Source organism: Copadichromis virginalis, linkage group LG22, assembly GCF_057382275.1.
Source record: "Copadichromis virginalis isolate Kocher_CV1m ecotype Utaka linkage group LG22, C_Virginalis_male_GT1.1, whole genome shotgun sequence".
Classification (NCBI taxonomy): Eukaryota; Metazoa; Chordata; class Actinopteri; order Cichliformes; family Cichlidae; genus Copadichromis; species Copadichromis virginalis.
Window position 1 is genome coordinate 26,136,445 of NC_140638.1, and position 20,595 is coordinate 26,157,039.

At 42.1% G+C, this 20,595-nt stretch overlaps 2 long non-coding RNA genes across 2 annotated transcripts; both read left to right on the forward strand.

Moving 5' to 3' along the window:
- Window positions 1-1,509: 1,509 nt before the first annotated feature.
- Window positions 1,510-2,556, forward strand: LOC146683502 (uncharacterized). The gene is made up of 3 exons (XR_014917665.1): window positions 1,510-1,582; window positions 1,760-1,868; window positions 2,449-2,556. It is a non-coding gene; the product is annotated as an uncharacterized LOC146683502 (long non-coding RNA).
- Window positions 2,557-6,414: 3,858 nt separating this feature from the next.
- LOC146683503 (uncharacterized) lies at window positions 6,415-20,365 on the forward strand. The gene is made up of 4 exons (XR_014917443.1): window positions 6,415-6,906; window positions 7,389-7,538; window positions 20,046-20,114; window positions 20,214-20,365. It is a non-coding gene; the product is annotated as an uncharacterized LOC146683503 (long non-coding RNA).
- The last annotated feature ends 230 nt before the right edge of the window (window positions 20,366-20,595 follow it).

Below are 20,595 nucleotides of genomic sequence, written 5' to 3' on the forward strand. Positions count from 1 at the left end.
TCACTAAAGTGATAAATAATATGAAATAATACCAAATTTTCTAACTGGACACTTTTCATGGAGAGACTCCCTTGGTATGTTTGTTTTATGCCATTACTGATGTTGGTTTTCTTGTTTCTAAACAGAAATTACACAAACAAAACGTGGCAGAGAAGGAAATTCCTTCTACGTCTCATCAGAGGTAAAGAAATGCGCCGCTCTTTAATGCTGCTGGAGATATTTATAGCAGTGGTTTAGTTGGAGCTGTTTTATTTCCCTTTTATTGGCATTTTTCTTCCACCTTGTGTATTTACATCTTTTTTACTACTTTTGGACGTCCTCCAAAATGTTTCAACTTCAAAGCTCATGCATACATGCGCATACACTGCTCAGAATCTTGACATCTTTCCTAATTTTGTGTTTGTGTTTTTACCTTTTTGGAGCAGTGTAGCATGCGGTGGGAAAAAAATAGAAAGTCAAACTGGGACTATAGACTGCTTCGGGTGAGTACACGTGGTGCACAAAGACTCACTTTGTCAAAGTGGAGAAAATGAATTATTTTACACTGATACTGTAAACGTTGCGCGTGTGTGTCAGGTTTCCAAACATCGGAAACACCTGCTACATGAACTCCTGCCTGCAGAGCCTCCTCAACATTGAGGAGTTCATAAGAGACATCAGGCGTCAGGGGGTTTTGTGGAGCACAGATCCAGAAGCTCAGCTCTTAAGGTGCGCTACGTCAACCTTCTACTTTCTTCAAAAACCTGAAGAACAAAGAGATCTAACAGCAGAAATGTCTGTTTACCCTTCCTTTCTACAGAAGGCTTATTGATGTCAGGGACTGTCACGAGTCAACAGATTATGGCCTTAAAGATCACCACCTAAGAGCTTTTAAGAAGGCATTCAGCAGTCAAGCTCCTGAATACACCGGCAGTGCACAGAAAGTGCGTCAGCTATTTGGACATTTCGTTTTTTGCTTTACCTTCTGATTTTGATGTACTGTTTTAAATCTCTCTGCTTTTCTTTCAGGACGCTCATGAATTCCTAACATTGTTCCTCAATGAGGTCAAAAGGCTCACACCTCACCTGGAGAGGAACGCAGCTCTCCTGGGCCAAAGTTATAGCTGCCCAGTAGAAGACCATCACATTTTTAAAATGGAAAACATGAGGACATGCAAGAGGTAAGCCTGTCTTTCAGAAACGCAGAGCTGGTTGCAATATTTTCATATACCTCTTTTCCACGTACCTGATCTTTACTTTAACTACGTTACTCCTGAAATGTGTAGCTGCGGTCACCAATCATCACAGCAAGAGGAATTCACCAGCTTGTCTCTAGACCTTGTTCCAGAGGGGTCTATTATAAACATGTTAGAGACATACTTGAAGGTAAGATCACAAATTCCAATAGAGTTGTCGTATCAGCGATCTTAACACACCTTTTTTGTTAGTGTTTGTGTGCATGTGTGTGTGCATATGTTGAGATTTCTTTCTACCATAAAGCCTGTTTTCTCTGTGCTGTTGTTCAGGAACAAGAAATAGAATTTCGCTGTGATTGTGGAGGGACGGCCTCAGAACTGAAGTCGTCTTTTGATACACTGCCAAGGTGAGTAAGGTCACATCAGAATTGATCGACTGACCAGGTTTCCAAACTGTGGCGCATCAAATATCAGAGTTCTTCGAGACAATACTTGAGCAGTCGTTTTCTCCCATCTTCTGTTTGTGTTTGACACTCATTCTTCTTATTTTCTACCTTGTTTGTGTTTTTTTTCTTTTCTGCCAGAGTTCTGATCTTGCATCTGAAGAGGTTTGGCTTTACACAAACCTACAAGATTAAGAAGGTGGATGACCCCGTCAGGCTGCAGAGGGACTTGGTGGTGCCATCCAATCAGGTAAAAACAGACTGCAGAACGTCTCAGGCTACGTCCACACTAGCCCGGATAGATTTGAAAACTCCGTGTCCACACTGGCGTTTTCAGTCATTTTCAAATAGTTGTGCGTCTGCATTGAAACGGCCGAAAACGCTTACGTTCCAGTCCTGCGCATGCGCAAAAGTGAGTGAGAATTACAGAATTTGAAGAAAAGCTATCCGGAGCATGTACAAACTGATATTAATCTTTTTTAGGGCTGTCAAAGTTGAGAGCAATCAAAACAACTGCTGTCTAATGCACTCGGCTTATCTTTGTTTAATTGCGTCATCGTTTTAGAAAGTCTGCGTTTTCGAGTGTCCACACTGCGATGGGACAACTCCGTTTTGAAATGTATGCGTTTTCGAGAGCGTTTTCAAGATGCTGTGTTTTTCCTTGAGGAAAACGCCGTCTCGGTGTGGACGGGAGGTCAAAGCGGAGAGAAAACGATGCGTTTTCAAACGAAAACGCATTAGTGTGGACGTAGCCTCAGCAAATCAGCTTAATTATGGCACTGATGTGAGACTTTATGAAACTAACACTCTTTGGATTTGTTCCTTCTCAGGGTGGTGGCTGTTATAGTCTTTGCAGCATCATCAGTCATTATGGAGGCACAGAGTCAGGTAAAACAACAGACTTGTGACAAACAGAAAATGAAACTTGCTACTTTTCAGTGAAGGACTCACACACAAAAGCTTTTGATGTTCTAAGAAGCACTAAGTCAAAATCACTGTTTGCTTGAATCAGTTGACTTCCAGAAGTTGGATTCATTTGTCTTAATGTGATTTCAGGACACTACATCTGTAGTTCTGTCCATCCTGAGGAGAGTCAGCACTCTACATCAGATCGCTGGCTCACCTATAATGACGCACAGGTGCTCCACACAACTGGATCTGCAGTTTGTGAGGAACAGCAGCAGTCGGCCTACATCCTGTTTTACAAGAGAAACGTAAGAAGACACAGCATCTCATCCTGAAGTGAGAGAATTTTTAAATGTCCTGTTACCTTGTTAACCAGTTTTGTCTTCATTCTCAGTTCTGAAACAGGAAATGGAAGGAAGGAAGGAAGTTAAGGTCATCATCATGCTGAGAAGGAAAAGCAGTCGTCCCAGCCCACCATCGCACACTGGAGGACAAGTATAGGTAAGTATTGCCCTCAGGAGGGAGGGTCCTGCCAGAGAGCCTGGTCCTCCCAAGATTTCTTCCTCCAGGAGGGAGTTTTTTCTTGCCACCGTCGCCCCACATTCACTGGTCTCATCAGCAGGGACATTTTTAACCTCCTAAGACCTGAACTTTCATGGCATGCATTTTTAATTTCTCTGTGCCATTTAGGTTGATTGGGACCCGATGAAGGTAAAAACCAAGACATCAGATTCGGACTATCTTTTTTTTGTTTCTCAAAAGAATGAGATCCACATATGAGGACATTCATTTTAAATTTCGATTGAACAGTGGCAGTGTCATGTCCTCCCTCATAAGTGGATATCAGGTTTTTGAAGAGCAAAATTTTGTATTTTGGTCTAGACAACCCAAAATGTTATGTCTACATATGTGGACACCAGGTCCTAGGAGGTTAAAACAAAATCTACTAGAGATCGTCCTTTTCTGGACCAGTGTTTGGCTTGCTCTCTGGGAACAACAAATTAGTGCTGTCAGCGTTAACGTCATTTTACCTAATGACGTTAACACTGACAGCACTAATTTGTTGTTATTATTATTAATATTATTATTAATTTATTTGTAAAATAAATTAAATTTAAAAACCAAAGAAATGATTTAATTCTTTATTTTATTTTGTTTTATTAAAATCAAAATAACAACAAAAACAAAAATAACTAATAAAAAAATATTAAAAGTATTCAGCAGTGTTTTGTGAATCTTGTAATGAGCCTTAGTTAAGTTGATGTCACAGAAGTTTCTGAATCATTTAGATTGTTCAACAAACTGATTCACTCAGGTAAAGATGGTGAGCTGGAGCAATGGTACCCTTGGAGTTCAGTTTAAGTTTTCAGACAAATATTCCCTCGATCAGTTGCAGCTTCTGCTTTTAAATAAATGATTTAGCTGCAAATGTTTAGCTACAGGTAGCAAAGTCCAAAAGTGACACCAGCCAAACATGCAAAAAATGCAAGATGGTGGTGCGCACAGATACAGCGGCTCTATGCTCTCCACTTACCCAATTTCACTGTGCAAGAAACTGCACAATGACAATAAAAAGCTCTAAGTCTAAAACAGTTTCCTGTCCAGTAAAATCGGGCAATTATTCGCTCCAGAGTTTTATCCTACTCCAGGTGAGCAGCCATCGACTTGTAATGAGCCAGCTAAAACAATAATTTCTCAGTGGCTCTTCTGGCACCAACAAGTGGGTGTGTTCTTCCATCGTGCAAGTGTCACGACACACTGAACATGGTCTGAACATGGATTTTCCCTCAATATGTCTTTTCCACCAGTACTATGGGGTATTTGTGAATATCCATGACTGACCCGGCCAGGTGGCCAGCTGGTCTTTGGACAGGGTCACGGCAGTTTCAAGGTTCAACAAAATCCCTTTCACTGACAGACTGAAGGAAAGCTCCTCAAAAATGGAGGGTCTTCAAGCTCCTCAGTGGCAGGAAAAGGTTTCCCGGACCCAGTGTTGTATATTTGTTTCCCAAAAGATTGAACTAGTGGAGAGAAATCAGGTTCTGAAACCATCCAGAGGACAAAGTCTCCAACTGGTTTGTGGAAGTCCAGTTTCTCCAAATTAATCAGCAGGTGAATGTTTCTTCATGGATGGTTTTGATTCTGTTGTTATTCACGAACAAAGCCGTCAAAGCAGCATATGAAAGAAAGTCATCTTTCATTGTTGTCTCCAGCGTGTTAAAAGAGAGATCGAGCTCAGTGATGAGTTTTGAAGCGGCTGCAGGGACTTCTCCAAGGTTTTGGCTCGAACAGTCGAAGGATGTTGTTCACAGTGGTGACACTGTTGACTGGTGATTGACAAGCACTGAGATACTAACATGACAAACACAAGAAACATCATGACTTATTCTCCTGAGTGCCTGCAAAACACAAACACAAAATCAAACTCAAAGCTTTTCTCTCAGATGCTGGTGTGGCACAATCTAATGATAAAAAAGGTCATGCTAACAGCTTTTGGAGCACAGCTGCACAAAATAACAGCTTTTGGAGCACAAAATGCATTACAGGTAAACCCAGTACCCAAACATGTTAACAAGGATAAAGAAAAAATCTGAAACAAAAGCAGGTAGTGTGGTGATTTATGTTGTGAGGATGCTTTCACTCCCATCAAAGTCACCCAGTGTTGAGAACCCAAATGAGCCCAAAAACCTCAAGTGGCTGCAACCAACAGCGAACGTCAAGAAGTGGATACTTGCATGTTGAGCCAGAAACATGCAGAAAACCCAAAAGAGGCAAGACAGCACATCTTGGTCCCACTCAGGCAGTACGAACACCTGGAAAGAGGAGCCCACAGTTCAGACCCAAGGTCACTGGTAAGGACACCAGCCAGTTATAAGTCTAGTTTTAATTTTCATTTTAGTGTTATGGCCTTTCTAAGGGTGGCCAGACCATAATATGAGGGTGATCCACCCCTGTCTGACCCCAAGCAGCACATCACACAACCAGTACAATTTTGATGGTGATTTTTTTTCACAGTGATTGAATTCTAACAAAGGAAAGGAGCGAACTATAGCTTCGGGGTGGACCCCAAAACAACAAACAAAAGGGACCGTATCTAAAGGATGTACAAAACTTATTTATGAAAAGAATAAAACCAAATGACAATGTCTTATCTCCCTAACTAAGAAAAACATGAGAAAAGGGTAATCAAATAAAAAGGCAGTCCACCCCTACATGCTCCTGTATAAAGAGACGGGTAACACAAAGCCTGCAGGTTGAGGTCCATGGCGGTGTCATCTTATATGTTGTCTCCAGGTCATTAGCCAATCTGTATGGGCCGTCCCATGGATGCACCAATCACGGAAAGGCACCTGCACACTCAGATTTACATATGAGACAACATTACGACAACAGTCGTAACATTAACTAAAAATGTTTTTCACCATCTCGTTTTAACTTCTGGTTTAGCTTCAGCTAACTAAAACTAAATGGACCTTGGAAATAATCACATCTTAATAGAGTGAACCATAGACTGTATAAAAGATAGGACCATTGCAACTTGACTGCAGCACTTCACCCTTTCACATAGTCCCAGCTCTTCTCTGTCATGTTTTATGGTGCTGCAAATGTCTTCAGTTGGTGAAAGGTCTGGGCTGCTGGTGTCTTGTTGTGCTTGCTATGCATCCCTGACTCGTTTCTTCTTTCTGCATCAAGTAAGGAATGTAGTGAAAGTTCCCAAGAGGTTAAAAACAGCACTGAAAAAATGCCATCAGACCTGAGTTGGGACACTTGGATTATGGAGCTTCTGGACCAAGAGAGTGGATGGGAGCATGTGTTTAACAAGTAAGAGTATAACGTCCCCCAAAATGTCCCTAACTAAGAAAAACATGAGAAAAGGGTAATCAAATAAAAAGGCAGTCCACCCCTACATGCTCCTGTATAAAGAAACAGGTAACACAAAGCCTGCAGGTTGAGGTCCATGGCGGTGTCATCTTATATGTTGTCTCCAGGTCAAGGAGACAACATATAACATGGATAGACAGACAGATTTCAAAATAGCCAGCTGGAATGTTAAGGGGTTGAATAACGGGATTAAGAGGAAGAAAATATTAACATATCTAAAGTTATTGTAACCCACCTAAAATTTGCCTCATGAAAATGAACTGCTGTTCCCAAAGAATGTCAGTAGGTGGCACTATGAGATTGTTTAGTGCTTGTGAACTTGAGTTGAGAACTGTAGAGAAGGAGAATAGCGCTAAGGCTACATATGCTGGTCGGAGCTACTCACCGAGTTTTTCTTTAATCCTTGTTCAAGAAAAAGGTTGTGTGTGAAGACACAAATTTTACTTTTCCGCTTGTTGATGCTGATGTACCTCTGTTTTTGTGTTTTTTGTTCATTTCCGGTGAGTTGACTAACTGCGCTAGCATAGCAAGCTAATCGTCAGCTAATCATTAGCTTAGTATAATGTAAATTTCATGTGTTCCTTTTAAGTGCTGTATTATCTTTTTATTTCTTCACTTGTGAATGTTTTAAACCAATCGGAAATATTTCTTTGGAAGCTAGTAGGTAAGTTTTATTTATTGTAATGAGATGATAAATATGAGCAGTCTTTGGCTAAATAGTACTGCGACCACGTTTTGCACTTTCCTCGTGCATCAGTAATGTACATTCTCTCAATTCATTGGATTGATGTGACTGCTGTTCACAAAATATGAGATTTGAGTTAAATTTGTATGATGTGGAAATTGTTTTAAGGTTCTTTGATTAATTTTATTATTGATTGCATTAAGTCGTTATATACAAAGAGTGAGAGACATTTGGTCACTAGTGTTAATTAAGTTGTTATATGATATTCATGTAAAATATGTTCACTGCCCTGTGCAGGTTGGTTTTTTTGTTGGAGTCTAAAGTTGCGAGCCAGGATTCCGGATCCCCAGCTGCGATGCAGGAAAGATTTCCAGCCTACTTAAAGTGACAACTGCGTGACTTCTTGACAGATAAGCTTATGAGATCTCAGAACAATACGCTACCCGGGTAGTACTACTAACATTAACACTATACTCACACACCTGAACTGAAAAGACTGAAAAGAACTCTGAACACTGAACTCTAAAACTGAATACACAGACTGACAAATATGGACAATTGGAACTGTTGTGAACTGTTGAATGACTGTTTTTGGTTTGTTTTGAATAAATGTTGACTGTTCTTTGAGCTGTGTGTCATTCGCGCCTTAGTCGATTCCTAGACACCATAAGCCTAAGATCCTAACTTTCTCTACATTCAGTAGTGGTAAAGTATCGTGTGTTACATTATCAAGAGTTGATATAGCCTTTATTCAAGAAATGCACACGTGTAAGTCAGAAGCCTTAAAACTTAAATGTTCCTGGGTAGGTAAAGTCTTTTCCAGTCCTGGAACTGGTAAAAGTAGGGGAGTGTCGGTTCTGATTCATAAAGCAGTTAGCTTTACTGAAACAAAAGTAATAACAGATAAGGAAGGTAGATTTATATTGGTTTATGGACAACTACTGGACACACCAATAATTTTATGTAATATCTATGCACCTAATGCGGACATACTCGCCTTTTTTCACAACCTGTCACAGTATCTTTTGGAATTAGAAGGTGCACAAATAGTGGTAGGAAGAGATTTTAATCAAATACTGGATCAAGACCTAGATAGATCACTTCCTAGGAGAGGCACAGAGGGTAAATCTGTAGTTGCCATAAGGCAGATGACCTCAGATTTAGGTCTGAATGATATTTGGCGGACAATGCATCCAGAAGGCAGGGAATATTCCTTTTACTCTCCGCCTCATAATGTTTATACTAGAATCGACTACTTTCTTATTTCTGAAGCCTTAGTGAATAACTCTATAGATTCAAGTATTGGTAACTAAGCTGTAGTGCCTCTTCACCTCACTGTGCAATACCTTTTGTGCAATACTTTTGTAAATAGTCAACGGTGCAATAGACTCAATTCTTGAAATGTGCAATTCACTTGTATTTTTATTTTTATTCCTATTTATTCTATTTATCCCCTTCGTATATTTTATTTATATTGTCTCTGTATTTATATATATATATATGTATGTGTGTGTGTGTGTGTGTGTGTGTGTGTGTGTATTATATATATATATATATATATATATATATATATATATATATATATATATATATATAATATTCTGTAACTCTGTAACTTCTGTCGGTGCTGTGCTTTTTTGGAAATCGAATTTCCCAGAGGAACCCACCCGAGGGATTAATAAAGTTCTATCTAATCTAATCTAATCTAATATAGTATTCTCGGACCATGTGCCAATTTTTCTATGTCTTGGAAATATTTTACAGATTCCTCAAAGCCGCAGATGGCATTTAAATGTGTCCTTAATTAAAGACTCTGGGTTTATTAAATTGATAAGCGATGAAATACAATTTTACAAACAGACAAATAATCGAGAGGACACTACATTGGCTACTTGGTGGGATGCTGTTAGGGAAAATATTCTAAAACACTTCTTCAGTAAAGACTCAGAGAAGAGAAACACACAGAACTTCTTGCTAGCAAGGGCAGCCTCCAGACTGAGACTCGCGCTAAGCTTTGCCCTTGTCTTTATTTTATACTTCAGTGTGTGTGTGTGTGTGTGTGTGTGTGTGTGTGTGTGTGTGTGTGTGTGTGTGTTACTGCTTGTCAAAGGGTCATATACATAAAAGCACAAAAGGTACATCCTTGGTCACAAAGAGGGTAGTCTCCCCCACCCTAGATGGTTCACCCTAGATAACACGGTGGGGAAGTCCAGCAGTTCATCTAAACAAAAGGCACTTAGACTAAAACAGACATAGCTATGTTAAAACAATAAAACAAGGTGCAACCTCTCATGCTCCCAGGACGTGGGGGTGCATTCCTGGGGTGCACACCAAGCCTGCAGCCTGTTAGAGATCACACATCCTGTCACTACACAATTAATTATATGCCTCTAAGCATACATGGTTAAATATTTCCTAATACAAATAACTACAAGCAGTATTCTACCATATGCAAACTTATATCACTAAAAGATTATACTGACTACTAAATACAATTTTCCATTGACAGATGCTATGAAGGCATACTTAAGGCGGAGGACAATTTCTTACGCTTCCTTTAAAAAGAAGGCAGCTAACAAGAATATCATTACGTTAGAAGCCAAATTAAAGGCACTTGAGGCAGTACATTCCCATACAAAAGACAGAGTTACGTTGAATAAAATTGTTAAAGTTAAATATAAGTTGAATGTACTGTACAACAGAAAGGCAGAATACGCTTTATTTCGCATTAATCAAGCATATTGGGAAATGGGAGAAAAGCCGAGTCGTTTATTAGCATACCGTCTTAAACAGAAAGACAGTATGAACCATATCCCAGGCATACGACAATCAGATGGGGTTATTTTAACTTCTTTTAGACATATAAATGATGGATTCAGGGCCTTTTACAATAATCTTTATTCTACACAAGGGAGTTTAGATGAACAGAAATTCGAAGCATTCTTTACTGATTTAAACCTGCCACAGCTTTCTACTACTGACCAGCAGATTATAGATGCTCCAATTACAGTGGAGGAGATTACCCGTGCAATTAACAGTATGCCACTTAATAAAGCTCCAGGATTAGATGGGTTACCATTGGATTTCTATAGAGCATTTGAGGATATGTTAAGTCCCCTGTTGCTCGATGTTTATAATGAGGCGTTCAAAGTAGGCTCATTACCTCAGTCAATGCACTCTGGACTTATAACATTTATTCTTAAAACTGGGAAAGACCCTTTAGACCCAAGTGGTTACCGCCCCATATCTTTGCTGAATTCTGACCAAAAAATCTTGGTAAAGGTCTTAGCGGATCGATTAAAAGTAGTAATGGCGAAAATAATTCATGCAGACCAATCTGGTTTTGTTCCAAACCGCTATGGTTCAGATAATATTAGGCGGTTGGTTAATTTGCAAAATTATGTATATGATTCAGTATATCCAACAGTGGCCCTATCGCTGGATGCTGCACAAGCTTTTGATTGTGTTGAGTGGGATTATCTGTTTAAGACATTAGAAAAGTTTGGTTTTGGTGACAATTTTATTAGGTGGATAAAGATATTATATGATTCGCCTTCAGCGCGAGTATTGACGAATGGGCTCATATCAGACCTATTCCTTTTACTGAGATCCACAAAAATGGGTTGTCCCCTTAGCCCCGGTCTTTTTGTAATTGCTATAGAGCCTTTGGCACAAAAACTGAGAAATAATGTAAATATATTTGAAATTTCGATGGGTAATAGTCAACATAAGCTTCTATTATATACAGATGATGTGTTGTTACTTATGACCCAGCCTGGGAAGTCAATTCCAGCCCTATTAGAATGTATAGAAAGCTTTACGCTGCTTTCAGGGTATCGCGTCAACTGGGATAAATCAGAGGCAATGCCTATGTCAGGACACTGCCCCCATACTTTATTTAAACAGTTGGGAGTGTCATGGTTCTGGGTCAGTTTCGACCCAGTATTTTGAGTTTTGATTGATTAGTTTATTTTTGAATGTTTGTTGTGGTTTTGGGCGCTATGAGTATTATTATTATTATTATTATTAGAATTCTATGTTTCTGTTTATTCATGTTTAAGGATTTGTTCTCGGTTGTATCTCACGTTTAGTTTAGTTCAGGTTCCATGTGTCATTCTGTCTGTCTCTGTGTCAGGTCTGCGTCTTGGTGTAGTGTTCTCGTTTCCTGTTTTATTGTGAAGGTCTGCGTCCCATGTGAGTGTGTTCAGTTTTACCTCTGTTTCGTCTTGTTGATTATTCCCAGCTGTGTCCACCACCTGTGTGTAATTCCCCTGTGTTTCTCTGTGTGTATTTAAGTCGTGTCCTCTGTCATTGTAGTTGCTGGTCCGTCTGTGTTTTCCACCATGTTTCATCCGTGTGTTCCCTGCCGTCACCATCTTGTACCGTCGTCCACCTTGCTTCATGTTTGAGTTCCGGTTCGTATTCAGTAGTTTAGTTGTCTCCAGTCTAGTTTAGTTTGTGCTCCATTTGCTGTTTGTCTATATTTATTTCGTGTCCAATAAACCACCTTCACTCCTCCACTACTGCCTGCGATTGATCCTCATTTATTATTTTTATACGGCTTATCTCACTCGCCGTGACAGTACGGACCAGCCAGCTATGGATCCAGCGGCATTCAGTCCACCCAGGGAGCTTCGGGAGGCCGTTATTGACTCTGCTTCTAGATTAATTAACCAGTGGTTAGAGCATGAGGGAGACGCCTCTCTTTACACTGTGGAAGCCAACCTACAACACCTTATTTCCGGTTATCCCTGGCTATTGGACTCTTTGCATCCGCTCGTGCAGAGTTTTGTTCTCCACGAGCTTCACCTACACCCCCCCGCCGCTACCGCAATTTTTTGTGTTTCTACTGAGGATAACAATGATTTCTCACCCATGGCCATAGCTTCTAAGACTGCCTGTTCTGAACCCTCGTTCCATGTTTATGACCGTGTCCGCTCCATTGTCCCATCCTCACTTCCATCCCAGTCAAATGCCAGGCCTGTAATGCTGCCCTCAGTTCAGTCAGCAGCCGCGCTGCCCTCAGTTCAGTCACCCACTCCACCACTTATTACAACTCCACTACAGTCGTCTCCGCTACCTGTAGGTCACTCTGTAGCCGCTTCGCTGCCTATTGCTCTGTCGCCACCAGTTCAGCTGTCTGTCCGCTCGTTTACTCAGCCACCATCCTCACTATCTCATTCAAAGCAGGGAACACACTTCACCACAATATCTGCTGGTTCTCTTAAGCTGGCCATGTCAGAGACAGTTGCTCCCTCTAGGGCCTCCCCAGAGGCTGGGTGTCAGTCACCAGCCAACTCTGGACCCCTAGAGGTCAAGACGCCAGCGCCAGCAGCCTCACCGGAGAACTCACCAGAACAGTCTCAGCTCTCAGCCCCCCCTGAGAGTTCAAGTGAGTTCACCCGTCCGCCTCCGTCCTCTGCTGAGTGTATTGGGGAACACTTTCAGCCCTCTGAGGACTGCATCCCACTGTTGCTGCCTGAGTCTAGCCACTGTGCTGCTCAGTCCCAGCCAGTGTCCACACTGGCAGAGGTCTCCGTGCCTGCTGCTTCAGTGTCTGTTTCCACTGGAGGGCCAGAGGGGCCCGTCCAGTCTCAAGCCATGTTAGCTGGGGGTTCAGGTGAACCCAGCCAGCATCCTGCCTCGTCGGCTGGAGGGCCTGAGGAGCCCAGCCAGCCTCAAGTGTCGTCAGCTGGGGGTTCGGGAGAACCCAGCCAGCCTCAACTGTCGTCAGCTGGGGGGCCCGAGTTGCCCGTCCAGCCTCAAGCCAAGTCAGATGGTGGGTCTGAGGAGCCCACCCAGCACCATGCCTCGTCTGCTGGGGGTCCTGGAGGACCCAGCAAGCACATCCTCACGTCTGCTGACGGTCCGGGGAAGTTTGTTTAGCCACCACCTGCTGAATCATCCCCTGTGGCTTCTACACCGTTGCCTGCATCCACATCACCTCCTGCAGCATCACTGCCTGCAGCATCACCACTGTCTGGTTCCGCAGCCGTCCCGCTGCCGTGCCTTCATCCACGCCTGGTCCAGCCTCCATGCCTTCATCTGGTCCGGCTCCGCCTTCGTCTGGCCCTGCCTCATCTTCGTTTGGTCCGGCTTCAGCTCCGCCTTCATCTGGTTCGGCTTCAGCTCCGCCTTCGTCTGGTCCTGCCTCGTCTGGTCCTGCGGTTGCCACACCGCCATCAGAGCCAGCTCGACCCGTTCTGCCTCGCCTCTGCCGGCCGTTTTCCGGGCCTCTAAGTTGGCATCATGGCCTTCGGGGACGGCCTCCGGAAAGAGTTCGTCGCCGCCGCTGGCATCGCGGCCGACCTCCGGACCTGCTCAGTGGCCGCCACTGCCTTCCAAGTGGTCGGCCTCCAGAACTGTTTGCCCATCACCGCCGTTGCCGTGTGCACGGTAGGCCTCCAGAACTGTTTGCCCGTCGCCGCCGTTGCCGTGTGCACGGCCGGCCTCCAGAACTGTCTTGGTCCTTGTGTTGTCGACCCCCTGAACTTTTCTTAGACTCTTGTTGAGCTCTAGTTTGGTTTTGTTTTTGATCTGTTTTCCTGTGTTCGTGGACTGTTTTCTTGTGTTTTTGGACTGGTTTTGGCCTTCATCTGGTCCAGCTCCGCCTTCGTCTGGCCCTGCCTCGTCTTCGTTTGGTCCGGCTTCAGCTCCGCCTTCATCTGGTTGGGCTTCAGCCCCTTGTTTTTGGTTTCGTACCCTCCTTCCTTGACCCCCTCCACCCACCCTGGTCTGGTGCTCTGTTTTGTTGCTGTCTTTTTGTTTGGGGCTGTCGGGGGCCAGCCCTTGGAGGTGGGGGGGTACTGTCATGGTTCTGGGTCAGTTTCAACCCAGTATTTTGAGTTTTGATTGATTAGTTTATTTTTGAATGTTTGTTGTGGTTTTGGGCGTTATGAGTATTATTATTATTATTATTATTATTATTCCATCCATCCATCCATCCATCCATCCATTCGCTTCCGCTTGTCCTTTTCAGGGTCACGGGGGACGCTGGAGCCTATCCCAGCTGTCATAGGGCGAGAGGCGGGGTACACCCTGGACAGGTCGCCAGTCTGTCGCAGGGCCAACACACAGGGACAGACAACCATTCACACTCACATTCATTCGCACATTCACACCTAGTGACAATTTGGATTATCCAATTAACCTATCCCCACAAGCTGCATGTCTTTGGACGGTGGGAGGAAGCCGGAGTACCCGGAGAGAACCCACGCAAACACGGGGAGAACATGCAAACTCCACACAGAAAGACCCCGGCCTGATGTTGGAATTGAACTCAGGACCTTCTTGCTGTGCGGCAACAGTGCTAACCACCGTGCCACCGTGCTGCCCTATTATTATTATTATTATTATTATTATTATTATTAGAATTCTATGTTTCTGTTTATTCATGTTTAAGGATTTGTTCTCGGTTGTATCTCACGTTTAGTTTAGTTCAGGTTCCATGTAGGGCTGAACGATATATCGCATTTGCGATAATATCGCGACATGATCAAGTGCAATTTTCTAACTGCAAAGGCTGCGATTATACTCTGGACATGTCCAAATTCATGGGCTGCATCCTCCTGAGGCCGCATTTGTAGACCGATTACGTAACAGCGACGCACCGAAGGCTGTCCAAATTACTACCATATCCCAGAATTCATAGCGCGGCCCAGCCAAACTCCAGTTTCCAGCAATGGCGGCCGCTACTAAGTTTTAAAATTACTCATACTAATCTTTCTGGGTCACAAAATAAACTTTTAACATATTTTCAGGCGAGAAAGTAGTTGTGTAAACATCAAATATCTGCTCGGTTTATCAAGATATCCCATATTTGCAAAAGTGCTTCGACGTTTTCAGAGGCGTCTGCTACCCACCAGCTCGACAGCTAGCCGGGAGCTCGAGGGTTACTGATGCGGCCGAGAACGGCACAACTCCCGGCACATCATTTTCAGATCACCGCGGAGTTTCGCTGCTCGGGTTAAACGTAATATATAAGTCACTTAGACAACCTAAAAATGTTATTGTTGGGCTTTTTTCAGTGTTTTGTTTGTTCGTGAGTAAATCGGTTTGGCTGAGATTAAAGTTATTAGATTAGATCAAATAAAACTTTATTAATCCCCCGAGTGGGTTCCTCCTTGGTTTTCACACAGCTGACTAAACGTCAAACAGAAAACTTATTAAACAGAAGTATGAGACAGTCGAGAATTTACACCAGTGTCTGGTTATATTTTAGATAGCAAGAAGCAGACGGCCGAGTTTATTAAACTCCACCGAGACAGCGGTGACGCTAATCAGAACTAGACCGTCCAATTTCACGCCTTTAAACTTTAAAGGCGTGTTTGTGTGTGTGTTTATACAATTGCTATTATGTTTGCACTTTATGTGTAATGTTACTGACTGCAGAGATCAGTAAGATGTGTGTATTTTTTATTTATTAGTTTTATTTATTTAATATTATTTTTTAATTGAATGACTGTCTAGTAGTTTGTCGAAAAACTGAGTGTGGTAAAGCCACTGATTTTTTTTTTATGTATATTTCTGCAATCTGCACATTGTACTGACTTTCATTTTAATGTTTACACCAGGGTTCCTTGTCAGCACTTTATGCTCAGATGTTTGTAAGCTAAAAATAAACTATTGTGTATGTTCAAATATACTGTTGTGATTGAAGAAGTTAAATAAAAATGTCAGTCATCAATTCATGCATCACCTCATGTCATCATAACAGAGGTCTGTCTTCCAGGAAAGAACAGTTTAAAATTAATGTAATATAGTATTGGCCATACTATATGATGTATTGCTTGTCTTTGTTTAATAATACAGAAGACAAAGACCTTAAAAAATAATCGCGCATCGCAATCGCAATATTGGGGCAAAAAATCGCAATTAGATTATTTTCCATAATCGTTCAGCCCTAGTTCCATGTGTCATTCTGTCTGTCTCTGTGTCAGGTCTGCGTCTTGGTGTAGTGTTCTCGTTTCCTGTTTTATTGTGAAGGTCTGCGTCCCATGTGAGTGTGTTCAGTTTTACCTCTGTCTCGTCTTGTTGATTATTCCCAGCTGTGTCCACCACCTGTGTGTAATTCCCCTGTGTTTCTCTGTGTGTATTTAAGTCGTGTCCTCTGTCATTGTAGTTGCTGGTCTGTCTGTGTTTTCCACCATGTTTCATCCGTGTGTTCCCTGCCGTCACCATCTTGTACCGTCGTCCACCTTGCTTCATGTTTGAGTTCCGGTTCGTATTCAGTAGTTTAGTTGTCTCCAGTCTAGTTTAGTTTGTGCTCCATTTGCTGTTTGTCTATATTTATTTCGTGTCCAATAAACCACCTTCACTCCTCCACTACTGCCTGCGATTGGATCCTCATTTATTATTTTTATACGGCTTATCTCACTCGCCGTGACAGGGAGTTTCTGTGGTCCGTGAATGGTTTGAGGTATTTGGGGATACAAATTACCTCGGATTACACTAAGATGGTTCGAGCAAATATGGAGCCAATGTTTGAAAGGATAAAAATGGAATTTGGTAGATGGTCCAGAGTGTGTCTCACAATATGGGGTAAAATTAGTTGTATTAAGATGATGACTGCACCCATGATCTTTTATATTTTATCTAATATTCCATTACACATTCCAGATAAGTATTTCAAAGATCTAGACTTTTTAATGCGGCAGTTTCTTTGGGATAGCTCACCACATCGTTTAAGTATTAAGAAACTTCAAGCGAGTGCAAAACAAGGAGGTTTTTCATTGCCTAATTTCCAATGGTATTATTGGGTGATGAACGTGAAACAACTTAGAGCTTGGTTACCTACTGCACCAGTTAAACCCATCTGGTCCCATATAGAGACGGAAGTTAATGGCGGTATTTCTCCTTGGAGGGAGCTGTTTGATACCAGTCATAAAACTACCCATCCTATAATTGCAAAGATATTGTGGTTTAAATTACATAGGGCAGGTCGCTGGGACTTTATTAAATCACCTTCGGCAACCTTATGGAGTAATAAAATAATTTTAATTGGAGGGACATCGGTTGACTGGTTACAGTGCCGTAAAGCAGGCATCCTTAATGTATCAGATTTATTTGACTGTGGGACTAAATGTTTTTTAAGCTTTGATAAAATTGTGGAGTTATATAAGTTGCAGCGTAATCAATTCTGGAGATATGTCCAAATACATAGTTCATTATCGAAGTGGCTGGGAACCCCTTTGAGTTGTCCTGTGGGCAGCCCTGTGGAAGTCCTGCTCTCAAGATCATCCTTGGGTAAAGGCATTACCTCTAAGATTTATCACTTATTGCAAGAACGGTCAGCTGACCCTCTCCTTAAAGTTAAGGGTTACTGGGCCCAGGGCATGGCATTGGACATATCTTCAGTTGAATGGGATTCATGTTTTCAAAATATTAATACTATGTATAAAGAAACAGGCAGTAGATTGATTCAATTTAAGATAATCCATAGGTGGCATCGAACACCGCAACAATTGTATAAATGGAACCTGGCCTCTACGGACGAATGTTGGAGATGTGATGGTCAAAATGCTTTGATTTTACATATCTTATGGAGCTGTTCGGCACTTCGGGATTGGTGGGAAAATATAATGGAGGTAATTTTCAGTGTTTTAAAAAGGAGATTTGTTATCTCACCAAAACAGTCCATACTTGGTATAACCACAGAAATTTCTGATGTACAGGGAGTGCAGAATTATTAGGCAAATGAGTATTTTGTCCACATCATCCTCTTCATGCATGTTGTCTTACTCCAAGCTGTATAGGCTCGAAAGCCTACTACCAATTAAGCATATTAGGTGATGTGCATCTCTGTAATGAGAAGGGGTGTGGTCTAATGACATCAACACCCTATATCAGGTGTGCATAATTATTAGGCAACGTCCTTTCCTTTGGCAAAATGGGTCAAAAGAAGGACTTGACAGGCTCAGAAAAGTCAAAAATAGTGAGATATCTTGCAGAGGGATGCAGCAGTCTCAAAATTGCAAAGCTTCTGAAGCGTGATCATCGAACAATCAAGCGTTTCATTCAAAATAGTCAACAGGGTCGCAAGAAGCGTGTGGAAAAACCAAGGCGCAAAATAACTGCCCATGAACTGAGAAAAGTCAAGCGTGCAGCTGCCAAGATGCCACTTGCCACCAGTTTGGCCATATTTCAGAGCTGCAACATCACTGGAGTGCCCAAAAGCACAAGGTGTGCAATACTCAGAGACATGGCCAAGGTAAGAAAAGCTGAAAGACGACCACCACAGAACAAGACACACAAGCTGAAACGTCAAGACTGGGCCAAGAAACATCTCAAGACTGATTTTTCTAAGGTTTTATGGACTGATGACATGAGAGTGAGTCTTGATGAGGGGGGCGTCAGTAAGTTCAAGCCCTGATGGTATAAAAAATCTGTTTATGCTTTGATTAAGTCGGAGATCAGCCCTGTCTGCGAACGGAACTGGTCTTCCCACGCGTGTATTCATTAAAATCAATTGTCTGACCAAGCTCTTCTGGACCATGGTTGTGTTTACTCTCCTTCCTCAATATTTGAACCTTAACATGGGCCAGATGGATGGGCCCGTGGCTGGATTGGTAAAGGGCAGAGAGCTCCAGTCCGACTCAGATGCCAGCAAGGTGGAGGTGGAGTACTGGTTTGGGCTGGTATCATCAAAGATGAGCTTGTGGGGCCTTTTCGGGTTGAGGATGGAGTCAAGCTCAACTCCCAGTCCTACTGCCAGTTTCTGGAAGACACCTTCTTCAAGCAGTGGTACAGGAAGAAGTCTGCATCCTTCAAGAAAAACATGATTTCCATGCAGGACAATGCTCCATCACACGCGTCCAAGTACTCCACAGCGTGGCTGGCAAGAAAGGGTATAAAAGAAGAAAAACTAATGACATGGCCACCTTGTTCACCTGATCTGAACCCCATTGAGAACCTGTGGTCCATCATCAAATGTGAGATTTACAAGGAGGGAAAACAGTACACCTCTCTGAACAGTGTCTGGGAGGCTGTGGTTGCTGCTGCACGCAATGTTGATGGTGAACAGATCAAAACACTGACAGAATCCATGGATGGCAGGCTTTTGAGTGTCCTTGCAAAGAAAGGTGGCTATATTGGTCGCTGATTTGTTTTTGTTTTGTTTTTGAATGTCAGAAATGTATATTTGTGAATGTGGAGATGTTATATTGGTTTCACTGGTAAAAATAAATAATTGAAATGGGTATATATTTGTTTTTTGTTAAGTTGCCTAATAATTATGCACAGTAATAGTCACCTGCACACACAGATATCCCCCTAAAATAGCTCAAACTAAAAACAAAAACTACTTCCAAAAACATTCAGCTTTGATATTAATGAGTTTTTTGGGTTCATTGAGAACATGGTTGTTGTTCAATAATAAAATTATTCCTCAAAAATACAACTTGCCTAATAATTCTGCACTCCCTGTAGATTTTTCCAGTTATACAAAAAGATGGATTATTTTGGCTCTTACTACGGCCAAACGGGTCCTGCTAAGACATTGGCGGAAAAAGAACCCCCCCCCCCCCCCCCCCCCCTCCCTATGAAGAGTGGCTAAAGACAATGGCTAAGTTGGCGTCTTACGAAAAAGTGACTTATGGTTTATTAGACAAATTGCATCAATATGATTGTATTTGGTCCCCCTTTACAAGCTGGCTTTCTGTAACTTGAAGAACAGAGGAGTAATGACAGAGTGGTGGTGTGGGAATTGGTGTGCGAAGAAAGAATAGGATAACTTCCCTTTGTTTTGTTTTTTTTGTTGTTGTGTTTTGTTTTTGTTTGTTTGTTTTTTAAACTATTTATTTATGTAGTTATCCTTAAGCTCTGTTATTGAAGTTTAAAATGAAATAAATAAAAATTGTTGATGATAAAAAAAAGTTTAAACTTCAAAGCTCATGCATGCATGCACATCCAGTGCTCAGTGTCTAATTGTGTGTTTGTGTTTTTACCTTTTTGCAGTAGCGCAGTGAAACATTTGGGCGGTGGATAAATAATGGAAAATAAAATTCAGACTACAGACGGCTTCAGGTGATTACACGTGGTGCACAAGGACCAAAGCTCACCTTCTCAACCTGGACAAAATGAATTATTTTACACTGATACTGTAAACTTTTGTTTGTGTGTCAGGTTTCCATACATCGGAAACAGCTGCTGCATCTGTAATTCTGTCCGTCCCGAGGAGAGTCCACACTCTACATCCTTGGCTCACCTATAATGACGCACAGGTGCTGCACACAACTAGATCTGCAGCTTGTGAGGAACAGCAGCACTCAGCCTACATCCTGTTTTACAGGATTAACGTAAGAAGACACAGCATCTCATCCTGAAGTGAGAGAATGGCACGCCAGCTGCAGCCTAATCCAATCTCTCTTCTTTTCTTTTTTCGGTGCCCAGACACCCTTCAGTTTCATCATGTCATCCCTAACAATACAATGTAGAGTTGGATGGAGGATGAAGACAGCAGAGAGCAAAAGAAACAGGTAAGAGCAGACAGGTAGTCAGAGTTAAC